Source organism: Myodes glareolus, chromosome 12, assembly GCF_982192425.1.
Source record: "Myodes glareolus chromosome 12, mMyoGla1.1, whole genome shotgun sequence".
In the NCBI taxonomy this organism is placed as follows: Eukaryota; Metazoa; Chordata; class Mammalia; order Rodentia; family Cricetidae; genus Myodes; species Myodes glareolus.
The window spans coordinates 27,274,367-27,298,672 of record NC_142037.1 but is presented as its reverse complement, the minus strand read 5'-3'; the positions used below and the strand labels follow the sequence as shown (position 1 = coordinate 27,298,672).

The 24,306-nt window shown below is 41.7% G+C and overlaps 1 long non-coding RNA gene across 1 annotated transcript in view; it reads right to left on the bottom strand.

Moving 5' to 3' along the window:
- Positions 1–1,544: 1,544 nt before the first annotated feature.
- The window catches only part of LOC146892272 (uncharacterized), a 42,285-nt gene continuing 19,523 nt past the window's right edge, over positions 1,545–24,306 (bottom strand). Inside the window, exon 2 of the long non-coding RNA XR_015004863.2 lies at positions 1,545–2,295. This is a non-coding gene — a long non-coding RNA (uncharacterized LOC146892272). The remainder of the gene's footprint in view (positions 2,296–24,306) is intronic.

The window sequence follows — 24,306 nt, the reverse complement described above, 5'->3', positions numbered from 1 at the left end:
TTCTTAACGGGAGGAAATAAGAGAGTTTTTCTTCCCACATTAAAAAAATGAGAAGCACAGTCAGGCAGTAGTGGTGCACGCCTTTAATCCCAGCACTCAGGAGGCAGAGACAGGCAGATCTCTGGTCTACTGAGAGAGTTCCAGGACAAGGTCCAGAGCTACAGAGAAACCCTGCCTTGAAAAACCAAAAAAAAAAAAACCATGGGAAATGCTATTACTATGGGAGGATTTAGGTCTCGGTATGATATGCTGGACAGTTTAAAAATGGAACAATTAAATGAAAGGGTTACTAATTTAGATGAGACTTATGTAATGTCAATTATAAACATTATCAGTTTTATCATCTTTCTTTTTTCACTAAAAAGTTTGTTAATTGAGCACTAAAATACAAGTTTTAGAAAAATTCAATAAAACAGATCATAGAGATATTCAGATCCAGACAGGAATGTAATGTAGAACCAATTTAATTATTATATTATGAGGTTAGAGAGAAACAGCCTAAGGCTTTCAAACAACCAATTTTAATTTATTCAGTCACATGACAAGAACTACCAAATGATAGATACCCCCAAAGCTGTGTAAGAGTTAAATGGACTCCTGTGGAAATATTAGCTATAAGGAGATTCAAGGAAACAATAGTCTTATATGGCATGCATTCACCTTTTGTGGAACAGATGTTAAACTAGTGGTCAACTTGTAAGAAAATTATTCCTAGAGACTAAATAGACTTGGTTAAAGTGGTCTTTGAGTCTAGTCCTCAATTACAATGGACCTCCTGGTTAAAAGAGGTTAAGACCACTGAATAATGAAGTAGGGCTAGAGGTATGGAAATTTCCCAGGACCAACTTCTTGGAGAGAGAGTTTATGCTTACATACAAAGGCAATATCTATATGATGACTACATCCTAGATTTATGCAACACAGAAGCTTTGGGTGCTTGGGACAGAATTACTAAAGTTATACAGGGCCCAAAGAAAGCCATCATTGATTTCTTACAAAGATTGACTTCAGCAGTAAATAGAATGACACCAGATTCAGAAGTTAGACAAATAATAATTTAGTAACAAAGGTTCAAAAAAAGAATTTTCCATCATATGGCAACAAGCCATGAAAATTATAAAGAAATGTCCCACTTGTTCTTTATATAACCAAACACCACTATCTGCAGGAAGTAACCCAAAGGGTACTCAAAGGAATAAAATCTGGCAGATGGATGTGTTCCATTATGTAGAATTTGGAAAAGCAAAATATGTATACCTAGTCAGGTTATCAATGGGCAACTGCTTTGAGTTCGGAAAAGACTGATTTGGTAATCACACATTTGCTAGAAGTTATGACCACCATGTGTATACCTGAACAAATGAAGACAGACAATGCTCCAGCATATGTCTCTAAGAAAATAAAATAGTTTTTTCTTATTAAAATATGAAGAATATTATAGGTATACCATACAATCTAACAGGACAGGCAATTATAAAGAGATCAAATTGAACTCTAAAGGATATGATAAACAAACAGAAAGGGATGAAATGGACTCCCAGAAATCGATTGCATAATGTTTTATTAACTTTGAATTTTCTAAATGCTAATGAGAAAGGAACAACAGCTGTGGAGAGACATTGGATAGTAGAAAGAAATACAGAATTAAATCAATCAGTATACTTTAAAGATGTGCTGACCTCAGAATGGAACCAGGACATGTGTTACATTGAGGAAGGGGTTTTACTTTTGTTTCTAAAGGAGAAGAAAAGTTATGCATCAAAATTGATAAAGATTAGATTTGAATAAGAGACATCCCTTGATTAGGAAAGATGATAGTTCACCACACAGCATGGCCATTCAATCTAAACTAACTTTAAAACTAGAAAATGCATTTCATTTGACGGTATATAACTTGCCATAAGAGAAGTTCCACAAAATTAGAATTTGGAAATGATTTTGTTCTTGTCTTTTCAGGAGAATAGAGGCATCTAGCTAGGAAATCTGAAGACCACTGGATAAATGAGACATCTGAAGAAAGGAACAAATCATCCAGAAAAAAAAAAATGTTTCAAGAAGAAGAGTAAATTGACCTATTGGTATATCATATTTCCAAAAGGGTAAAATTTTGTATATCTTCCAAAATGTTTGTTTCTGCTATTCTCTACAGACATATAATGCAAATAGTCTTTTTGTAGTCCTAGTCCAGTCAAAGACTAAATCTCACTTTGGAGTTGGAGTGTGACTTCTTCTTTAAACCCAAGCACGCTTGTTAAAGTAAAATCCAAAATCTCCATCTCATGTCAGAAGAGCCACCTGATAAAGAACAGAAAAAAATAAAAATTAAAGGACCATTTTATTGCTATTAATCTCATAATCCTTTGGTTCTATTTCAAAGCTTCTCTTTAACCTCTCTGAGATCTACTGCACATGACATTTAAAATGTTTAACTTTTCTGCAGTGAACCAAGGTCATGCCTAATAGTAACATTTGAAGTCTCCAAAAGGAGGATGGGGCCCCACAATAATGATTCCACCAGGACTTTGATAACACCATTAAGATGAAAAACACTATCTAAGGATTGGCTTTGGACAACAAACTTCTCAGGACAATTTCAAGGTAGCTAGCTGAGATGATTCAGCCTTACAGAATACTCTAGCCAGGACTTGAATCAAGCCATGAACTTTACCATTACACAGAGACTGGACTGGTCAACAAATGATACAGCTACCTCTCCTAGGATATGACAATTAACTCAAACTTTTCTTTTCAGGATCCCCCTAAAAATGCAGTCATCCCGAAAGAGCAGGAAGTAAATTTAAGAATATGACACCCACATTCCCAAGAGGTAGGGTGGGTGGTTTTTGGCTGTTCAATGATTGATGGATATTTGTCATTGTTTAGAGAAACCAATTGTCATTGGTTACAAGTTGTTATTGGTTACAGTCAGGAAGAAAGTTGAACATAAGAGATTATATTCAGAATTTTTGCTTTGAAAGAGAAAGGGGGTGGCATAGATATGATAGGCTATAAGGGTAGATTATTGAATCTACTCTGAAAAGAAATAAGGAGGTATATAAAAATAGAATTAAAAGGTAGATTATTGAATCTACTTTTAAACAAAAAAGCAACTACTAATTTTAAATCTTCTACACTGACTTGTATTTTTTGTATATTGATACAAAGTTGACATTATTTTTGTTAGTACATACTGTACATACATTTCGAATCTTATTGAAAGTATGATTCCCAATTAACTCACTTGACAATGTAATTTTATTACATTGTTAATGCAAGTTTCTAGCCCTTGAAAGTTATTATTACCAATAATTTAAGATAATAAGGAAATGTGAGTTAGTAGTTAGTCACCTATCACAACTGAACTTGTAGTCACATTAGGTATGTTTTAGGTCAAACAGAGATATATTTTAGATAGACAGGTTGTCTTCAAACATTTCAAAGATCTACAGAATATGGCATTTAAGATGTTTTAATGAGTTTTTTCCTTCTTTATGACATGTCTGCTCCTGGCAGCACCAATCTACTTCAGAGAAGATGATGGGCATCAAAGAAACACCACATGGAGTTTTTTTGTGTGTGTGTGGTAAATGTTAGCCACTTAGTAGTAAAGTGCCCTTGTCTCGACTGCTGACAGTATGCTGTTCAACTTGGACAAGCCGAACACAAAAGAGTGGGATTGCTGAACTTTGACAAGACAAGGTAGGGCATCAGACTTTTTCTGATTCACATAAAAATCTGTCAGATATGCTAGGTCTATAGGCTGAAGATGGATGCCCCGATGTCACAGAGGAAACTGGGGTGACTGGTCAGGCAGCCAGCTGTTTCTGTCATTTGTCACATTTTCTTTTGGAAGTTGCTGTCTTGCATGTCCTGCTTACTCAGGTAATATTATATCTTTCTCAGTTCTCTGGTGGTATTGAAGACTTTATAGTTATAGTTATAATTTTCCTTGTTACCAGATTCAGAAAAGAAATTCACTAAAGAAATGTAAAGCGTATAAGATTGAGAGACTTAAAAAGATAGTTTGGTAATCCAAGTTAGAATAGAAAGTGAATTAGGTACAACCTTTTGGAATCACCAAGATAGGATAGATATGGAGTATTTTCTCTTAATTTGTCAATTGTTAATGGACTAGACATTGTTGATGCATTTATTGTCTGTATATATTATACATAGTTATTGCACTTATTGTATATAGTTTTTCTTATATCAATTATAAACTTATTTTTTAATTTTTAGACAAAAAAAGGAGAAATGTGGTGATATCATGTTTGTACAAATAAAGCTTGCCTGAAGATCAGGGAGCAGAGCTAACCACTAGCTAACCATAGAGGTCTGGTGGTCTGTACAGACAAATAGAAAGTGGTATGGCTGGGTGGAGAGAGAAAGTGATAAGGCAGCAGGAAACAGGAACTCAGTCTCTTTTCGACTGGGAAGTTGAGAAATAAGATAGTCATGCTTTTACTCCTTTGTCCCTCTGATTTCTCAATGTTTTCCCCAATATCTGACTCCGGGCTTTTATTATTAAGACCTATTAGAACTTGTGCTACAGAGAAGGAGGAAGCGGGGAGGAGGAAGAAGAAAGAAGGAGGAAGAATGTTCAACATCCTTTGTCATCAGGAAAATAAAAATAAAAACTACTTAGGATTTTATCTTACACCAGTGAGAACAGTAAAGCAAATGACAGTTCATGCTGGTGTGGATGTGGGGAAATGGGAACTCACCCATCGCTGGTGGGAGTGCAAACTTCTACAGTTACAATGGAAATCAGAATGGCAGTTCCTCAGGAAGCTTGGAATTGGCCTACCTCAAGATCCAGCTATATCACTCTTAGGCATATTCAAAGCACTCTCTATACCCTGCGACAGAGACACTTGTTCATCTATGTTCATTGCTTGTATGTTAATAATAGCCAGAAGTTGTAAACACCCTAGATGTCTATCACCTAAGGAATGGATAATGAAAAAGTGGTATATTTACCCAATGGAATATAATATATAATGAAATTATGAAATTTGCAGGTAAGTGGATGGAGATAGAAGAAAAAATAATCCAGAGTGAGGTAACCCAGACCCAAAAAGACAAATATTATATGTTTCTCTTATATGTGAATATTAGCTTGTAAGTTTTTAATATGCATGCTTCAATATGTATACCCATATAGAGTTTAGGTATCAAGTAAGGGACTGGGGGAGGGGAGGGTATTCCAAGTAAGGGGAAGTTAATATATAGTTATGAATAAATGATGTGGGGAAGAGACTGGAGCAGGAGGATTAAATAGGGAGGGAGTGGAAAAGAGGGGTGAGGGAGAGACAACTAACACTAAGGACTATTTGAAGGGCTATATGGAAACTTATTATCATAGACGCTTCTAAAAATAAATACATATACAAAAGAAATCTAAATGGAGTCACCAAATAATGGGGAGACAATGTCCCAACTAGACATCTCTCACCACCCAGTGAAACCTCCAGTGCCAGAATGGGTCACATCTCATTGAGTTGTTGGCCAAAGAGGACCATAGAAACCCCAAAACAACCAGGCTATTGCCAAAGCTACTGGTTGCTCTCCACAACCTGATGGTAGACCCCATTGCTGAAGACAGCACTTATATAGGTCATTAAACACAGAGAAGTCAACTGGTCTCTAACTAGAGGTCTCACCCCTAGTGACTAGTGTTTGTGGTATTGGAAGGTACTCTGCATGCTACCAGAGGAGAAAGGTACACACTAATCCATCTACAAACCCTTCAATTTACAACCGTTACCCACCTGAAAGGTATGTTGTACAATAATGGCACAAACGTTGTGGGAATAACCAGCCACTATCTACTTGGGATCAGAGTTAAGGATCTCTCCCTGAAATGGAATCCACACCTGATATTGCCCAGGCAACCAAGAACCTGAGACCAGGTAGGTCATGGACCTAGGAGAAAAATCCATACTATTGTTCTGCTAATGGAATACAGCAATCAAATGACTCCTAAGGACATTCTGATCCACCCATAGGTCAGCACCTTGCTCTACCATCATCAGAGAAGCTTCCTCTTGCAGTAGATGGGAACTAACACTGAGACCCACATCTGGACCATGTGCAGAGGGTGAGAGATTTGGAAACACTCAGTAATAAGTAGGATGCCTTCATCAAAGTCCCCCCCCCAACCAGGGATCAGGGAGCTGTGCAGAAGGCGGAGAGATTGTAAGAGTCAGAGGAGGTGTCTGACGAATGTCTTCAAGACACACGCGAGCTCCCAGAAACTGGCAGCATGCACAGGGTACCAGCACTGAGAAGAGGAAGTGGAAACAGGCTTCCATCCCGAACAAAGATGCTATCTGCAATTGACAACCACTCGCAAAGGAAACATTGTGTTTTTTTCCAGTGGAGTTTCAGTGAGTATATTAACTACATTTTTAAGGGCCCACTCCATGCCCAGCAGCAGGTGGCCAATACAAAATTAACTCAATGCTTTTGTTTTCATTGTTTTTTTTTTTTTTTTGGAGTATTTGGGAGGATTGTTTGTACTTTAGCTGGGAGTTGTAGATTTTTTTGTCTCATCTTGCTTTGTCTGGGCATTTTTTTTTTTTGCTTAATTGGTCTTTGTATCTTATGGTTTCCAATTTTGTATTTTTGTGGGGTTTGTTTGCGTGTGTGTGTTTCTTGTGTTTTGTTTGTTTATTTGAGGATTGTTCAATGGTTAGAGCACTGCCTACTCTTCCAAAGGTCCTGAGTTCAATTCCCAGCAACCACTTGGTGACTCACAACCATCTGCAATGAGATCTGGTGCCCTCTTGAGGAAGGGATCTGGTCAGTCGTCCTCATCAACTTCGACCATGAAACCCAGTATGGACAGGGTCAACAGAACCGCCATGTACGAGCTGCCCATGCATGCCTCAGCATTGCCAGGGCATAAATCTCATTTTCATTTTATTTTGTTTGAAGACTTTTGCTAATCTGTTTTCTAAAGAAGGAAAGAAAATGTGTGGAGTTAGGTGGGTGAGGAGATGGACAGAATCTGGGAGGAGTGGGAGAGAGAAAGCCATGATCAGAATATATTGTATTGAAAAAAACTCAATAGAATATTTAGAATAAAAAAATCCAATCAGTGTTTTCTGAAAGCTATCCTGAAACTTAGTCTTGGTAGCCAACTTTCTGTAATCGAGTGTATTGGTCCATCTTCCTTTACTGTAATATCTAAAAGCAGCGCAGCAATGACTGTAACAAGTGAGCACTGTCGTACCTCTGTGCCTACATGAAACAATATTGTGAGAAGGTGCACAAAAAAGCACCCAGCCTCAGACTCCAGCGAAAGCCACGCTAGAGTAAGAAAGCACAAACACTGAAACACGTGGTGTACTGATTGCCAAAGTGGCTTGTGCTTCAGTAGTCATGTACTTGTAGCAGAGGAGAAGGATTTGGACCAACCTAAGACCCTGAAGCATCAGGTGAGAGGAATGTCCTTTGGGACAAAGGACAACCACTTCCTATCCCTCATATGTGACTTTCCAGGAAATATAAATAAATGCAGGACATTCTGAATCAGAAAGCAGTGAGGATGTGCCCATCAGAACTGTCCGGGGCATGCCCAAGGCTCCACGATCTGACCTCCACCTCCACCCACCACATACAGTTCTTTCCCATGGAAAGTAAGGACAGGCAATAGGGTAGCTAGTACCTCCCAGGGGCCACCAAACCAGGCTATACTATATGGACAAAGGAGCAAAGTTCCTGGGGGGTGGAGTGAAAGCTTAAGATCTTCTTCTCCATCTTCCTCTATGCGGCCCATCACCAGGTCCACAGTTCAAACTTACATCCAATGTAAATGTTGCCAGTTCCTGACTTGTGCGGTACCGAATGCCAATTTCAGAGAGATCCCACATGACCTCTGACCTCAGTATAAGATAGTATGCGGGAACATAGCATTGTCTACGTGGATGAATACACCAATTTCACCAAGCAACCCGGGGTTTACCTGGAACACTCTGTGCCCTTGGGAACACTTACCGGATTGATGCAGACAGGTAGCCAGCTCTCTCTTCACAAGCCCGCTGACTCCCACCCCACTCACTGACTGGAAGACAAGCTCACTAAGAGTCGGCTGGAGGTAAAGTTGCGTCATTTGGATTTACTACTCCAGCCAAACAGTACAATTAAAATACCAAGTTAGCTGATGAAGTATGCTAACAAAAAGAGACTTCTTTGGAAGTGCAATAAAATTCTTTCAAAGAACCAATAAACTTGAGTTGCTAAAAAAAATCTGTTATTAAATTGAGTGTACAAATAACCACTATTGATGACAGAAAGTAACTAAATGTATAAAGATTCTACACTTTTTTCACAAGTGTCTATAAGATTTTGCTCCTGTTTAAAGAAACTTAAACCAACAGACCTGGCAGTACAGGGAACCCCAACACTCAGGAAGTGGAGGTAGGTGGACCGAGAGTTCAAGGTCATCTTACTCAATGACTTCAAGGGCCACCTGGAATACATAAGACTCAGTCTCTAAAAACAAACTGAAACCCGAAATAAATCATTGGTGGTTCATTCATTATGAGCAATACATACATGCATAACACACACAGAGAGAGAAAAACTGCAGACATCTTTACCGCTGGAGTTGTCATCATTTATCCAGCCATTCAATAAACACATATGACGAGCTCACTATAGACCCAGACAGAGAATCAGAATACCAAGAATACGAAGGGCAAAAATACCTGTATCATCTCACCTTGGGAAACCTTAGAGCTTCAGGGCACAAGAAGGCAGGTGAAGTTCTGACCCTGATCTAGGACACTGCTTTCCCCCAGCCTCCTTTCCCCCAGTGCAAAGACACACGGCGTGTTTACCTTACACTGCAGAAAGGCTTGACTGTGTCTGCAGTTGACTGTGGAGTAGATTGTTACATCCAACTGTTGAGGTTTTGGATTGAAAAAATAATTGCGTTTCCTAGAATTCAGTAAGAATTAGCTGTGTGAAGTAAATGTGTGATAGCAATTAGCAAGAAAGAAAAAGAATGCTTGAGTTCCAAACAAGTTTGAAGGCCTCTAGGGAAAGAGAGAAAAGCCAGCACACCTGCACATTAATCGCTGCACTTGGGAGGCAGAGGCAGGAGGATCTCTCGGAGTTCCAGGTCATCCTTGTCTACACATTGAGTTCTGCACCAGCCAGGGCTACGTAATGAGTCCTTATCTTAGGGGGTTGGGGGGGACCCACAATGGATAAACTCCTCTGTCCTCAGCTAGAATAGAACTTTTTCAGCTTTTACAGTATCTTTTTAGTCCAACATGTTATGATAAAACTGAAAATTAGTCTATGAGCTAATTATCTCATGAATGTCTCCTGTTCTCCCCAGGTGTCACATCAAGTCCTTATGCATAAGAACTGCTTCCAATGAGGAGAGGCAATGCACAAAGTACATTGTGTTCTTGCATGAGAAACAGCTTTTAAAACCCAGAATAGTAAAGCCTTCTAAATAATTATATTTTGCTTTCATACCCTCTGAGCCTAGAGTAGGTCTTAGTAAATATTTGCCTAATTAATGCACTATAAACAAATTCAGTATGTGCTTTGAATCCCGTGCCAGCGAGGGAAGACTTCGGACATGGCCAAATGATAACTCTTCATGGCCCCATTGGTTTGTAACAAGGTTTTTCTTCACTGTTGATGGTTTTGCATATCTGAAGCGCTACCTCTGTCCCACAGCCAGCTCCTACAAACGGATTATTTTCCCATTTCCATAATGACACCTGCTGGTAGCAGAAGAGTGGACAAGGTGCAGAAACGATGCTCAGCTGAAGTACGTCACAGGTGATGCGCCTGCATACTCAAAGGACACATCTCAGTGGGCCCAGACCTAAGTGCCAAGGGCTGATTAAGGCAGGGGCCACCCCACTGCTGCTTTCTAGCCAGAAAAACGTGTCTAAGGCAAAGCTGATGCAAAGAAGGTGTGTGTTGTTCAGGACCTCAGAAGGCACCCATTCATTCACTAGACAGTCACTCCGCTTCCAAGGTGGCACCCAAAACCAGCAAGTTAGGCAATTGCCTTTCTCTTAAATTCTTCCTCTTCTATGATAGAATTAAGTACTTGATCAAGGCTAAAGCGGCCCAAAGGACAATGAACGGGGCATTTGTCTCACTGGTAGCCTTCAGGTCATCTCATCCTTCAGAGTAAGGGGAAAAGTGCTGCAAGATGGTCCATTCTAGAAATGCCGCTGTGTGTGCCGCTGTGTGCCCTGCCGTGCCCAGCCACCCTATACTGTAAGCTTGAAGATAGGCAGTATCCAACCTGCCTTCCATCTTCATGTGTCCACAGCCTGGTACACGGCAAGTGTCCACAGCCTGGCACACGGCAAATGTCCACAGCCTGGCACACGGGAAGTGTCCACAGCCTGGCACACGGGAAGTGTCCACAGCCTGGCACACGGGAAGTGTCCACAGCCTGGCACACGGGAAGTGTCCACAGCCTGGCACACGGGAAGTGTCCACAGCCTGGCACACGGGAAGTGTCCACAGCCTGGTACACGGGAAGTGTCCACAGCCTGGTACATGGGAAGTGCCACTGAGTATGTTCAGATACACAAGAGGATGTAGGGGGTTCACATGTGTGCCAAAAACACCCCTGAGTAAACCTTGCCTAGAGACCAAGATGTTGACCAGATTGAGCCGGCCTGCCTCACAACACTTAAGTGTGTTGGTTTAACCAAACAGTTTAGGAGGCAAAAAAGTCGCCAAATAAGCTGTCTTTACTAAATGGTTAAGAGGTAATGTATCCTTTATTAGGACAAATTATACAGACATTTTCTTGTTTAACCAGCAATCAGTTCTCAATAAAATCAGTCATGTGTGCCAGTGACAGGGACAGAGGAAGTCTCAGTACATTTTTTTCCCTCACTGCCTACAAGTTAGAGATCACACAGACCTTCACTCAGCTAGCGGTTCGACTTGTGGGTTTTTTGGAGGGGTTGTTTTATTTCTGTTTCTTTTTTTGTCTTTGTATATATGTGAATTACTTAGATATCTCTGGACCTTCTTCACCTTGATTTCCTTCACACAGACAGGAATGACTCACAGGCAAAGTGGAATTTTCTGACTGTTTCAAATGCAGTTCCCTTCCCCCAGAAGAGTGGGGTAAGAGACGGAATTATTGTGGGTATTAATCAGGAGCTGCGATTTGCTTTCAACAAGGAAAACCCTTTGGGCCCTTTAAAAGGCTCTCTTTTTACTCCCACTGACTGTAGATAATAAATCAATTCAACAAATGTGACAAACGGCTACTGTGCCAATGCTGGATGATGCTGCTAGGCAGAGCTTAGGAGTCCCCTCAGAGAATCATGCTCACGGTCTGGTATCAGACTTGTCCTGCCTGCAAGTCACGGCAGCTGATGTGACTGACATTCCCGTGCCATCCCCACCTCACTGAGGCTGCCTCTATTGGCATGTGGCAGAAAGAAGGTGCTGCTCCAGGGTCCCACAGCACATTGGGATACCCTACAATAAACCATATTTCTCAGATTCCTGCTCTCCGTGGAAGTCCATAATCTGCGGGCTTCATTCATAATCTGCTTGGGCATCCTTCCTCAGTGGTCTGGAGGGAAGGACGAAGCTGTATATAAAAACCAGCGTGATTTCAGGTAAGGGACTCCACGGACCATGCCCAGAGAATGTAACTGAGTGTGCCTTCACAGAGGTCATACAGAGCTGGAATGCACACGGCGGCTCTGAGCACTTCATTCTCTGCCTTATGGACAGGGAGGGTACCTCAGCGATGCAGTTTTGTTTATTTAAAGACAGTATCTCAGGGGAAGCCCCAACTCTTCTACTACTCACATCAAAATTCATTTTGAAAGGAGAAATATTTCCCTGTCTGGGTCTCTGGCTTAAAATAAGCTGTGTAAGCCAGCAGAGCAAGGCCAAGGAAAATAATAGTTAGCACCTACCAAAGACCAAGAGTTATGGTGACTCTCCTTTAAATCTCAAAATAATATGTTAATTATCATCGTCAAAACTCTACAGCCGAAGGAACAAAAGTTCAGAGAGGCCAAGGAGCTTGCTGGTGCCATGCAGCCCATAAATGAAAGAATTGAGGTCACTCCTCCTCTCACAGTATGCCCCCTTCTCTCTACCCAGGCTGGATGGCTGCCGCCACTGGATACACGTGTCAGTGTCGGGTGCAACTTTCTGTGGCCTACTTACACAAACTTACATAAATATTTGTGTCACTTTTTGTGTGTATGCGCACGTGCAAGCATGTTTGTACGAGTATGTGTGCAGGTGTGCATGCATATGTGTGTGGAAGCCAAAAGTCAACGTCAGGTGTTTTCCTTAATCACCCCCAAGGGTGTATCTCATGTGCATACTTGTAAAGGGCCATTGTGTAGCAAAATTAGCAGGACTACTACCCCTTAAGAGACTCTGGAATAGCAAGTCATTGGGTCCCACCTCTTGTAAGATCAACAAAACGTAAATGCCTGTTCTCCAAGGAAGGCGAATTGGTTTGCATCAAGGAAGAAATAAAGTACATGTGATCCTTGACCCAAAAAGCAGCATGAGATATTTGTATTCTGCTGGATATCACCCATGGAGTTGATCGTTCAAAGGAAAGTGTCCGTTCATTTCATTTCCAAGGGACAAGCAAGGTTGACTCAGGCGACTGGAGACTTTCATTTATATGCCACATATAACTAACTACTTCTCTTTCCCTCCCTATGCTACCTGAGCTGGATGGGACAGACTGGGGTGCTTGCAAACTTTCCAGACATGGGTACCCCGTCTTAGTCGGGGTTTCTCTTGCTGTGAAGAGACACCATGATCACAGCAGCTTATAAAGAAAACATTTGATTGGCGTGGCTCACTTACAGTGTCGGAAGTTCCAGCCGTTGTCATCATGACAGAGAGCATGGTGACAGGCAGATGGGGTGCTGGAGTAGCTCACAGTCCTACATCTTGCAAGCAACAGGAAGTTGACTGAGATCCTGGGTGGTATCCTAAGCATTCGCAACCTCAAAACCTGCCTCCACAGTGACACACTTTCTCCAAAAGGCCATACCCACTCCAACAAAGCCACATCTCCTAATAGTGCCATTCCCTATGAGATTATGGTGGCCAATTGCATTCAAAGTACCACATACCCTCCAAACGACTCCTACAGTCTTGCAGCTTCAGGAAGAAGCGTCACCCAGTACCTAGACCCAAACACGGTCTACAGGCTTTAACACCGCTCTGTCCAGGCTGTCATGTGCCAGGAACTCCTTCATGCTTCATGCAGACCCTTTTGAAGCCAACACTATTATCTATATTGCACTGATCAGGGACCTGAGGCTTAGAGACATCAAGGTGTTTTCTTCATAATCCTATAGCTGTGCAAGGGCTAAGGAGAGCATTATACTGCAGTATACACAGGAGAAAACAGACCTCATGCTAAGGTTGGGCATAGAATAGCAACGTGACCTGATATAGGTGTCTGCATACCTTTCTTCTCATCGAACAGGGACAGCAGCAGCACCCACTTCAGAGGCTTACGGGGGTTAAGTGGACCGAAGATACTGCTGATTGTCATTTCAAAATGCTCAACTGTTTTCATTACTTTCCCTTCTGCTCATGCTCCTCGGAGGTAGAGGCCACTGCTTTTTTTTTTTATCTTTTTAAAGTTCATTTATTTTATCTCTGTTTTTATGCATACAAGTGCTTGCATGTATGTATAAACTTACACTGTTTGCATACCTGGTACTCACAGAGCACAGAAGATGGCATCTGATCCCCTGGAACTGGAGCTACAGATGATTGTGAGCCACTATGTGGGTGCTAAGAGCTGAACTCAGATCCTCTGCAAGAGGAATAAGAGCCCATAGCTTGCTTTTAACCCATTCTTGTTTTGCTTGTACAAAATGAAAGAGTGGGTGGTGCGCAGAGTAGGAGCCCTGTAAGAAAGAATAAGGAATGGTCGATGTTAGGACAAGACAGATGCAGTTCTAGAAGGGAGGAAGAGACTCGGGAAAGGACCAGGGATGAGACATTGACACAGTGAAGGAAAAAAGCAATGAGGAAATAAATATGGCATCTGTGTCTGGATCTCCTTACTCCCTGCCTGGTACGGCCTCTTAACCAAATTTCATTAGAAAAACTGAAATCCACTGAAAAAGCCTTTGGAGGGGGAGAGATGGCTCAGCAGCAAAGAGGACATACTCTTTCAGAGGACCCAGGCTTGAGTCCCAGCACCCACATCAGGCTGATCATGATCACGTGTCACTTCCAATTCAGGCGACCCAACACCCTCTTCTGGCCTCTGCAAGTGCTGCCTTCCCGTGCACACAAGTTAATCATCAAAATAAACTTTTAAGGAGATGAGCACCTGCTGACTCCAGGGTCTTTGCGGGAACAGATGAGCCGAGGGAAGTGCTGTAATGGGTAATATTCCACCACAATGGGCTCCACTCACCTTCATTTCCAAAAGCAATTTTCCTACCGGTGGCTGAATTTCCACAGACACTGATGGTACAAAGCAATATTGTGTAAGAGACAAACAAGCTTCCCTTTCCTTCTATAACCACTTTTCAAGAGGCTTTAGAGTCATCGGCCACCAGACTACAGAAATCCTAAAGCACCCCGCTGCTCTTTTCTTCTCCCAAAACTACTAAAGCGAGCACGTTATATCTGCTGTCCTCATTCTCTAACAGATCCAAAGGTGCACTGTCTCTCCCACTAAATTTTAAGTTCCTTAAGAGTCGAATCCAAGCATCCTTTAGGTGAGAGGTTCCAGTAGCCCTGACAACACCATAATCTTCAGATCCTTCTACATCATGGTGTAGTATTTTCATAAACCCTCCACACATGCTCCTGCACACTGTAAGTCATCTCCAGGACATGCACAATAATTGTTATACTGCATCGTTAGGTAATAATTCCAAGAAAGCATCTGTATAGGTCAGCAGAGGTGCACCTCTTCTTTTCAAATATTTGTAGTCTACAATTGGTTGAACCCAGGGGTAGAGAACTCATGGAAATGGGGGGCATAAACTAGTTTGTACCCCTAAAGTTATAAACAAAGTTTCAGAAACAAAACAAAGATTCAAGAAATATTCACTACCCTAGTGTGATCTGATGTTCTAAAGATACCACATCCTTTTCAAGACATAAATTTCCTAGCTGATGCAAAGGAAAAGATCTGGAGCCGAGACTAGGGACTATTCACTCACTGGACTCCTGAGATCTCCTCATACGTGTCAGACTCAGTCTGAGCTCAGCTTTTGAATTCTCTTGGCTCTCAAGTGCCTTAGGTGGCCTCCAACAAGAGAATGAAGACTTGCTATGATACTTTCCCCCTTCACTTAGATGAACCTTTTTAATTGCCCAGGAAAAGCTACTGTGAAGACTGAACTCCAACTCAGGCTATGAAATAGGTCATGTTTGTCTTCAGTGACCCTTGAGACCTCTTGACAGGAGTTACTCCCATCGTTTCTATCATTTCATTCCCAATAAATAGACTTTATTCAGGGATGTTTATGCTTGATCACGCTGCCAAAGTCCCATGCTTTGTGGCTACAGACATATTCTCAGGACCATCCTTTCTCCTCTCGATTTCACTGTTAACACTTGCATGAGTCTCAGAGAGCTGCTTAGCAAGCCAGGCAAGTGTGCTGAGCGCTACAGGGACACATTGTAGCAACAGCGGGAATGGTGTTTCCTGCTGTTCTTTCTACTCCTGATGGCAGTGGCCAGAATCACACCAAAGAAGAATCTCAGAGCTTGACTCTAACAGCCAGAAAAGAGATTCCAGAATCAGAGCGGTTGCTGCCAGTCCCGCCCACTCTGCACTTCTCTGTCTACTATTTCCCCTGAGCTTTTCTAGATCCATTTAAACAAACCATTTCTTCATTACTTCAGAAAATAGAACCTAAGGACTAGGGAGTTCAGTAGGTAAGCTGATAAGATGTTTGCCTTGTAAGCAAGTTCATTGCCCAGAGCCTAACTTAAAACAAACCAAAATAAGAGGGGGGGGGGGAGGGAGAGAAAGAAAGAGAGGAAGTAAGAAAGGAGGGAGGGAGGGAGGGAGGGAGGGAGAGAGGGGGAAGGGAGGGAGGGAGAAAGAAGGACAGAGGGAAGGAGGGAGAGAGGGAGGGAGGGAAGGAGGGAGGGAGGGAGAAAGAAGGAGGGAGGGAAGGAGGGAGGGAGGGAGGGAGGAAGGGAGGGAGGGGGAAGGGAGGGAGGGAGAAAGATAGAAAAAAAGGATAAAGTCAGGCATGGTAGCCAGTGCTAGGAGTTAGAGACAGGCAGATTCCTGGGGCTGGCTGCCGAGTCAGCTTACGCTTGGTGACCTACAGGGCAGGAGAGAGCCTACCTCCCTCAAAAAGAGAGAGAGAGAGAAAGAAAGAAGACAAGGTGGGTGGGAGCCAGTAAGATGATTCATCACATTAAGACGCTTGCCATCAAACTGAGAGACCTGAGTTTGATCCCCTTGGTGGAAGGAGAGAACTAAGCCTTCCAAACTATGCTCTGACTTATGACCTCCACATGTATATCATGACATTCACATGCATATGTACATGTACACAAGCTTACATAACATTAAAATGTTACATTAAAAAAGTAAAAATAATATGGATAGCACCTAGCATTGCTTTCTGGCCTCCACATGTCCATGTGCATTCATACACACACAATGTACCCTTGCACATGCACATACATCTGATTACACACAATCACACACACACACATGCACCCTTGCACATGCACATACATCTGCATACACACAAACAACTGCACACACACATATGCACATACAAAGAAAATAAAACTCTCCCTATTAAAAATTATAATAATTGGGAAAAGAAATAGCTCATTTTTATAGGCCTACGGGTATATACTATCCAGATAAATTTGTGCATGTACACACCAACACCAAAAAATAAAAGTAAAATATTTTGTCTCCAACCTCTACCCTGGTACTTTCCAGGAGGTCAGTACAACTCTATGTGCTACCACTCGGGATGGGTAGCTTCACATTTTTGGCAGAGCTAAGTAGACCCAGACAAGGAGGGGCCAGGAGTGGGTGTTTTTGTCTCTTTCCTGAGCCCTATTCTCTGCGGACTTAAACCACATACAAGAAAAGCTTTAAACGTAGGAGTAACTCTTGTTTGTGACACACTATTATTCACTTTTAATAATAAAACTAAAAGTGACTCACAGGATTACAATGCAGGATAAAATGTCAGCTCTCATGTCCCATCAACTACAGTCATCCCATCCTGTGGCAGAAGAGTGTCAAACCCAATTGCATAAAAATACAAGTGAGCGATTTGGGCAAGCCCCTTATCAGTCGTTCCCTGGCTCATACAATTTAGGACACTGAAGAGCAAGATTCTAATAACAATGAATAAGTACCCCAATTATATAATGTGCTTAGTACGCTAGTTCAACACAACACTCTCTGTCCCCGTACATATATCAGGATACTATTACAAGAGCTATTCCTAAGAGGCCAGTCACAGAAGCCTTTTACCAATCAAAATTTGTACATTCCAAAGAAAGCTAGAGAAAATTCTTGATGAAAATTTACCCCTGAGAAGTGATTTGAGAACACAAATCGGCTGGTAAGTCCTATGTCATCATTTAATGCCATTTACTTCCTTGGACACTTCCCCTAATTGAGACTGTAGAAAATAACTAGATTAAGAGGAGCATATAGTAAGTGCCCAAGAAATGTTTGATGAATGAATGAGTACAATCACAAAAATGCTAAGTAGTTCTAATTCTAAAGTTCATACACAGAATCATATCTGACTTTCTTTTAAAATACTATTCCTGGAGGCTGAAGAGATGGCTCAGTGGTTAAGAGCCCTGGTTGCTCTTCCAGAGGACCTGGGTTTGATTCTCAGCACCCACAGGGCAGCTCACTGTCTGTAACCCCAATAAAAGGGTATGACGCCCTCTTCTGGCCTCTGCAGGCAATGCATACACATGATACACAGGCATACATGAAAGCAGAACACCATAAACACAAAATAAAATATAAAGGTTAAAAATATATCATTCATTGTTTCTAGTTTCAAAATGTTTTTAAGATATTTATCTTCAAATCAGTTAATGAATAGGAGTTAAGGGCTAGAGAGATAACTCAGTGATCAAAGGTACTGACACTTCTCCCAGAGGACCCAGGTTCAATTCCTAGCACTGAAATGGCTGCTCACAAAACAATTAACTCCAAGCAGACTGAGGTCAGTGCCCTCTTCTGGCCTCTGTTGGTACTTCATGCACATGGTGCACAGACTTACACACAGACCAACCACCCATACGCATAAAATTTTTAATTAAAAATATAGTCAGAGAAGCTACACCCACAATGTCTCACCAACAAAACTGCCTAAACATGAACTATACACAGATGACATCAACGGAAAGCTTACATGGAAGGGAGGAGCTCACAAACTGTAGCCCAGACAAAGGCAACTAAGGAACGTTGAGAGTAGGAGAAACAGTCTTCCCTAGGCAAGAGCACACCAACTACTTATCCAGACCAAGTGATCAGCCCTGAAAACATAGACTGAGTCAGTTGCATTCATAAATTTAGGAGTCTATCTGTATATGTACCCAACAACAAATAAAGGAAAAGAGACCACATATTTGAGCTAGTGAAAGGAGTTCATGGGAGGGTTTGAAGAAAGAAAGGGGAAGGGAAAATGATATAATTATACTACAATCTAAAAATAATAACAATAATAATAAATAATTAACATATATAAATAATAGCTGCTAAAAAATAGGCAGGAATTTCTGTCCCACCCAACAGTTCCCAAATAACCCACCCAGAGGCTTAATATTAATTATAAATGCTTGGCCAATAGCTCAGGCTTATTACTAACTAACTCTTACAACTTAAATTAACCCATTCCTACTAATCTACATCTGTCATGTGGCTTTTACCTATCTCACTTTGCATGTCCAAAATGTTCTGCATCTGACTAGCAACTCCTCTCCACTCCTCTTCTTCCCATCATTTTCAGTTTGGTTTTCCTGCCTAACTTTATCAGCTATTGACCAATCAGCTTCTTTATTAAACCAATCACAGTGACATATATTCACACAGTGTAAAGAAATATTCCACAGTTAAACAGCTGCACAACTATCCAATTTAGATACTGTTGCATGGTTTCCTAGTTTATGAATATTTTTGGAATATAAACATTGTATGAATCCTGCCAGCATCAGTCGCTAGGAGACAACAATAAGAATTCACTGGGTTTTGTTTTAACTTATTCCACATTTGCTTGATAACCAAACCATTCACAATGAATTATTCCCTCTGCTGATGCATCAGCATCTTTCTTTGTCAACTACAATTGATTTAACCAAAATTTCCATAGTTTGGGGATATTTTCTTCCTGTGGCTCTCTGCTATGGATCCTGTTATATAGTCCAGTTAGATGCCTTCCTTCACACTTCACAAGCAGCCTGTTTGGGCAAAAGTTTGGGGACTTTTTGAAAAAAGAATTATAAAATGTTTTCATTACCAATACAAAAAAAATAAAAAAAGAAAAAAGAAAACCTGGATTTCTTAAGCCAGACACAGCTACCCATAGAGCTGACCTTCTGATCCTAAAATCCTTTCAAGTCTAAATCTTCATCAGAGTCAATGGCAGTGTTGTGTGTGCAGAGGCTGCAGGATGGTGCTCAGACTCTTTAGTGTTCTGTAGCCAAGCGGGGTAGCCAGCTGAATCTGGTTTAGTTTAAAATATATATATATATATCTTTTCTGATGCTTTGAAGTTTGGGAGGACAGTGTAATAATATCAGGATTTACAGGAGGGTGTTTTGCATAATCCTTAATAAGAAATTCATATGGCTTTAAAACACTAGCAAGAACTGCCAGTATCATATATGTGTGTGCTGTTTTGCTTTTATTCTAAGTAGAAATGATTCAAAATGCATTTCAAGGAGATGTATAATTGTAAGACAAGCTGACAGGGTGCCCGGGTAGGATTTTTCCTAAGTCTATTCCTTATAAATAGATCTTTGTCTTATTTTGAAAAGAAAAAGCATCCCCTCCAAAAGATGTCTCTTTGGATAACAGCGGTGGTCAGTAACCAATGGAGGGAGTGGGGAATCGGTGTTTAAAGAGGACACCATCTTATTTTTGAAAAAGATGAAAAGAGTTCTAGAGATGGACGGTGGTGACGACAATGTCAATGTGCCTGATGCCGCTGACTGCGCACTCATGACTAGTTAAAACAGTACTTTGACATTGCTTTAGGCACATTCTAAAGTAATGTTTTAAGGTATATACTATTTAGAATCAGGAGATTTAGAGCTCTGTCAACTAGACCGTTCCCATGTGGCTTGCAGCCATGCGTTCACCTTCTTCCACTTAAATGAGTTTGTAAAGAAAGCACTTGGCTGGGAAAATGCAATGGATCAAACTACCTGATGGTGCAACTACCTGGGTCGAAGTTAGGTTCTGGTTCCTACAGATGCCTCAGTACTAACCCCACAAACGCTCCTTAAGGTAAGGCTAACTGCCAGGTGCAAGGGGGCTCTGAAAGAGGGGGGCACAGCTGTAACACAGGAGGGACCAAGCCCCTCCACTGGAGGCTAGCTCCTTACTACCACCAAGAGACTTAGGTTCACTGCCTGGTGTTTTGACCTGGGTGCAATGTATTTAAACTGAGCAAGGGTTTGGGGACATGGGCGGTGTTGGGGGATTATAGGAAAGAGGGTTTTTATTGCTCTGAATAGGCACCATGACCACAGCAACTCTTGTAAGGAAGCATTTAATTGAGGTGGCTCGCTTACAGTTTCAGAGGTTCAGTCCATTATCATCATGATGGGGAGAATGGCGGCATTCAGGCAGATCTGATACTCGGGAAATAGTTGAGAGGCCTACATCTTGCAGGCAACAGGAAGTGGACTCATACACTGGGCAGTATCCTGAGAATAGGAAACCTCAAAGTCCACCCCCACAGTGACACACTTCCTCCAACAAGGCCATACCCACTCCAACAAAGCCACACCTCCTAAATGTGCTACTCCCTATGAGATTATGGAGCCAATTATATTCAAACTACCTCAAGGGGTAATTAGAGACATAGTGTGGGGGTGATGCTGGGGCAAAGAAAACTATGGAGATAGCTTTGCTGTATAAACATGAGGACCTGAATTTGACCCCAGAACCAACATAAACCTGGTTTAAGAGGTGCATACTTGTAATTCCAGTGCTGGGAAGGCAGGGACATAAATGAATACCTGGGGTTCATTGACCAGTCTGCCTTGCCTAATCAGCAAGCCCTGGGTCCCAGCAAGAGATGATCTCTCAAAATATAAAGTGGAGTGAGTGTCTCCCAGGTGCTTGTGGGGACTTTCACCGTGGCATAGAGGGAGTATGGGTTCATCTTCGGAACCCTCAGCGCCCTCCAGCTATAAGATGAAGAAAGTCAAGGGGGAAGCCGCACCTGAAAGAGATGACAAACACCCAGAAATGAGTTCGTCCGCCCCTCCACAGCCATGAGAAGACTGGTGCGCTGACAACTGGGGACCGGGACTTGTGTGGCACCAGAATCATCTCCTGTAAGTGTGCTAGAGGAAGTCCAGACACCCATTTGGTACTGTCCGAACCAGTGGAGACGAGCGAATGGGAAGGACGCCTGCGAAGCAGCTAATCGGCAGCAAAGTCGAGGACCCGCCACCACAATCAGCTGAGACTTCCAGCAGGGTGCAGGTCGAGGGCTGTGACAGCATTTTGTGTGTGTGGATGACTAGGATGTGGCTGAGGGGATGGCCCTGGCTGTGGTCATAGGTGACATGAAGATGCTGGACGCTGAATCTCGCCATGTAGCCCAGGGCAGCCTCCAACTTAAGAACTTTCTTCCTCGCTTGGCTCCTGAAAACTGAGCTGCTCCCTTCTCTGACTTCCCTGCTCACCGCTAAGCTTTGGGGTCCTGGGTCCTCTCAGGAGTTTCCTGACGTCCCAGGCGAGATATGGTTGCCTGACCTCATCGAACTCACCAGCCATGTTCCCCAGCACCTTGCGCTCAGGGAACTGGACTTCCTTCTCTATTTCCTGACGTCCCAATGTCTGTGGCCTGGGAGTCAAGGCTCCTGGACTCTCAGGTCTTAGATGCTTTGCCAAAAAACCCTAGTATTAACCACAGAGCCAGGTTTTCTGTTCATCTGCTTCTGCACAAGTTCCAGCACAGTTGTCACTGACAAACCTCTGATTAATTCAGCCAGTACCAGGAGCAGGGGTGAGGGTAGGGGCATGCAAGGTGGATGGCTCCTGAGGAACACCTGAGGTTGGTCTCTGACCCCGCCCCCAAACTATATGATTGCTGAAGTATTGGGGAGTTGCAACAAACAAAAATATAAGCGCTATATTTACTACCTGGAAAAGGAAGCCTGCCATTTGGACAGATAAGAATGATAGACTGATTCTCCCACACACTGTTAGAATTCAGATGTTGGACAACTTTTTTTTTTAATTTGCCTCCAAATAACTATTTTTATTGTTTTATTTGCCTCTAAATAACTGCTGCTTTTTCAGAACTCTCTTGATTTTAGCAGAAATCCTTCAGACAGAGACACTGAACTGAGAATAAAATCTTTAAATTATCTTTTGGCTCTTCGGACAAATGAAAATCGTGGATCAATTCATTCATCTGTCAGCACACCCAACCCAAAGAAATGTTTTGGGCTGGAGGTCTCAGGGGTGGAATGTGTGTCTAGCGCTGGAGTCCTGAGCTCAGACTCCTGCATGGGAGTAGGGGAAAGGGTGGGGGGCAGTATTCTGTGTTCTATTTTAGGATTATAAAATTAAATGACCTTATTAAAGCGGGTCTCTAGAGTTTCAAGAGAAAACCCTATGGGCAAAGAGCCGGAAATGTGTTTTTAAAATTCAGATAAATAGACACTGGCTTTGCTTGTAACAGCAATAATATGAGGAAAGCCAGCAAGCGATTTTTGTTGTTGTTGTTGTTGTTGTTGTTTGTTTTTTTTGTTTTTTGTTTTCAGAATGGCAAATTTTAAGAAGGACCTACAATGATGAGCTGACTGGCAAGAACGTGTAGAAACCGACACTGTGTTTTGTTGATAATGGTGAATGGATGGCTAGGACATATTTGGGCATTTACCAGCAAACTCCACTGTTTCTAGCCTTTGAGTCAACTTTGATAAGTTTTACTTGAATAGAAGGGGCAAAGGGGCATGTACTGGTATGTTATCTTTAAGAGTGAGAACTCAGAGACCACCCATGTCCAGGAGTAGGCGATTGGGGTTGGGTGTCATCGTTTTGGTTTTCTATGGTGCTGGGGATTATACTCAGGGCCTCAGACATGGACGGCAAGTGGGCAAATATTTTACCATTCAGTTACATCTCAGCCCAGAAGTTGAGTACAACAGCTAATGTTCACTCATTCAACATTATTGATTGAAGGTCTACACAAGGCAATGTTGTATTTTAAATATAATACACACAATGCAACCATTAAAATAATGATGTGGGTATTAGTGTGGAAAAGGGTTACACATAAAATCATGTTTACAGTTAATTTTAGATGAATATGTAATTTATTCACATCTTATGTAAATACATATGCATGGAAAACACCTATAAAGATGATCACCAATACGTCATCATATCACCAGTGTTAATGCACTAGGATTTTTGCCATTGTTTCTAATATCTCTACTCTTCATAGCTTAAATAGTTCACAATAAACCTATAAAATTTTCATGATCTACAGTATTAGGGAGATATTTATTTTGAAATGAAAGCAAGATCCCTGAATGCAATGTAATCTTATTAATATGCAGAAGAAAATGCCAGACAGCCACAGAATTCCAGAAATCCAGCTGCAGTTCTAGCAAGACAGAAAAGCAGATGTTTGCCCACAGGATGAGGTAAATAGGAACGAAGCACAATGGCCCCATAGAACCGTGCACAATGCAGCTAACTGCTCTCAACTAAATGAGAAATCCATGCCAGCAAAGTCCCCAAAGACTGCAAAGGCTAAAAACTAATAACAATCAACATATCATGCACAAGGCTTTTATAGGGCTTGGACATCACTTGTGCTGGATCTTTAATAATTTCTACGGCTGCCTTTTAACTCTGTATATCATTGTATTTTCCTTTAAAAGTAATTTCCCATCATTCTAGCCTCTTAATTCTGTAAGACGGTATTCATTAGAGCAGGTGGTAAAGACATCTTTGTTTAAAAACTAAAATATACTTGGCTTGGCTTAGCCAAGATATCTAGTACATGATCAATGGCATGGTCATAACCTACAGACACTTTATTATTCTGCTGTTATAGGCAGAATCAG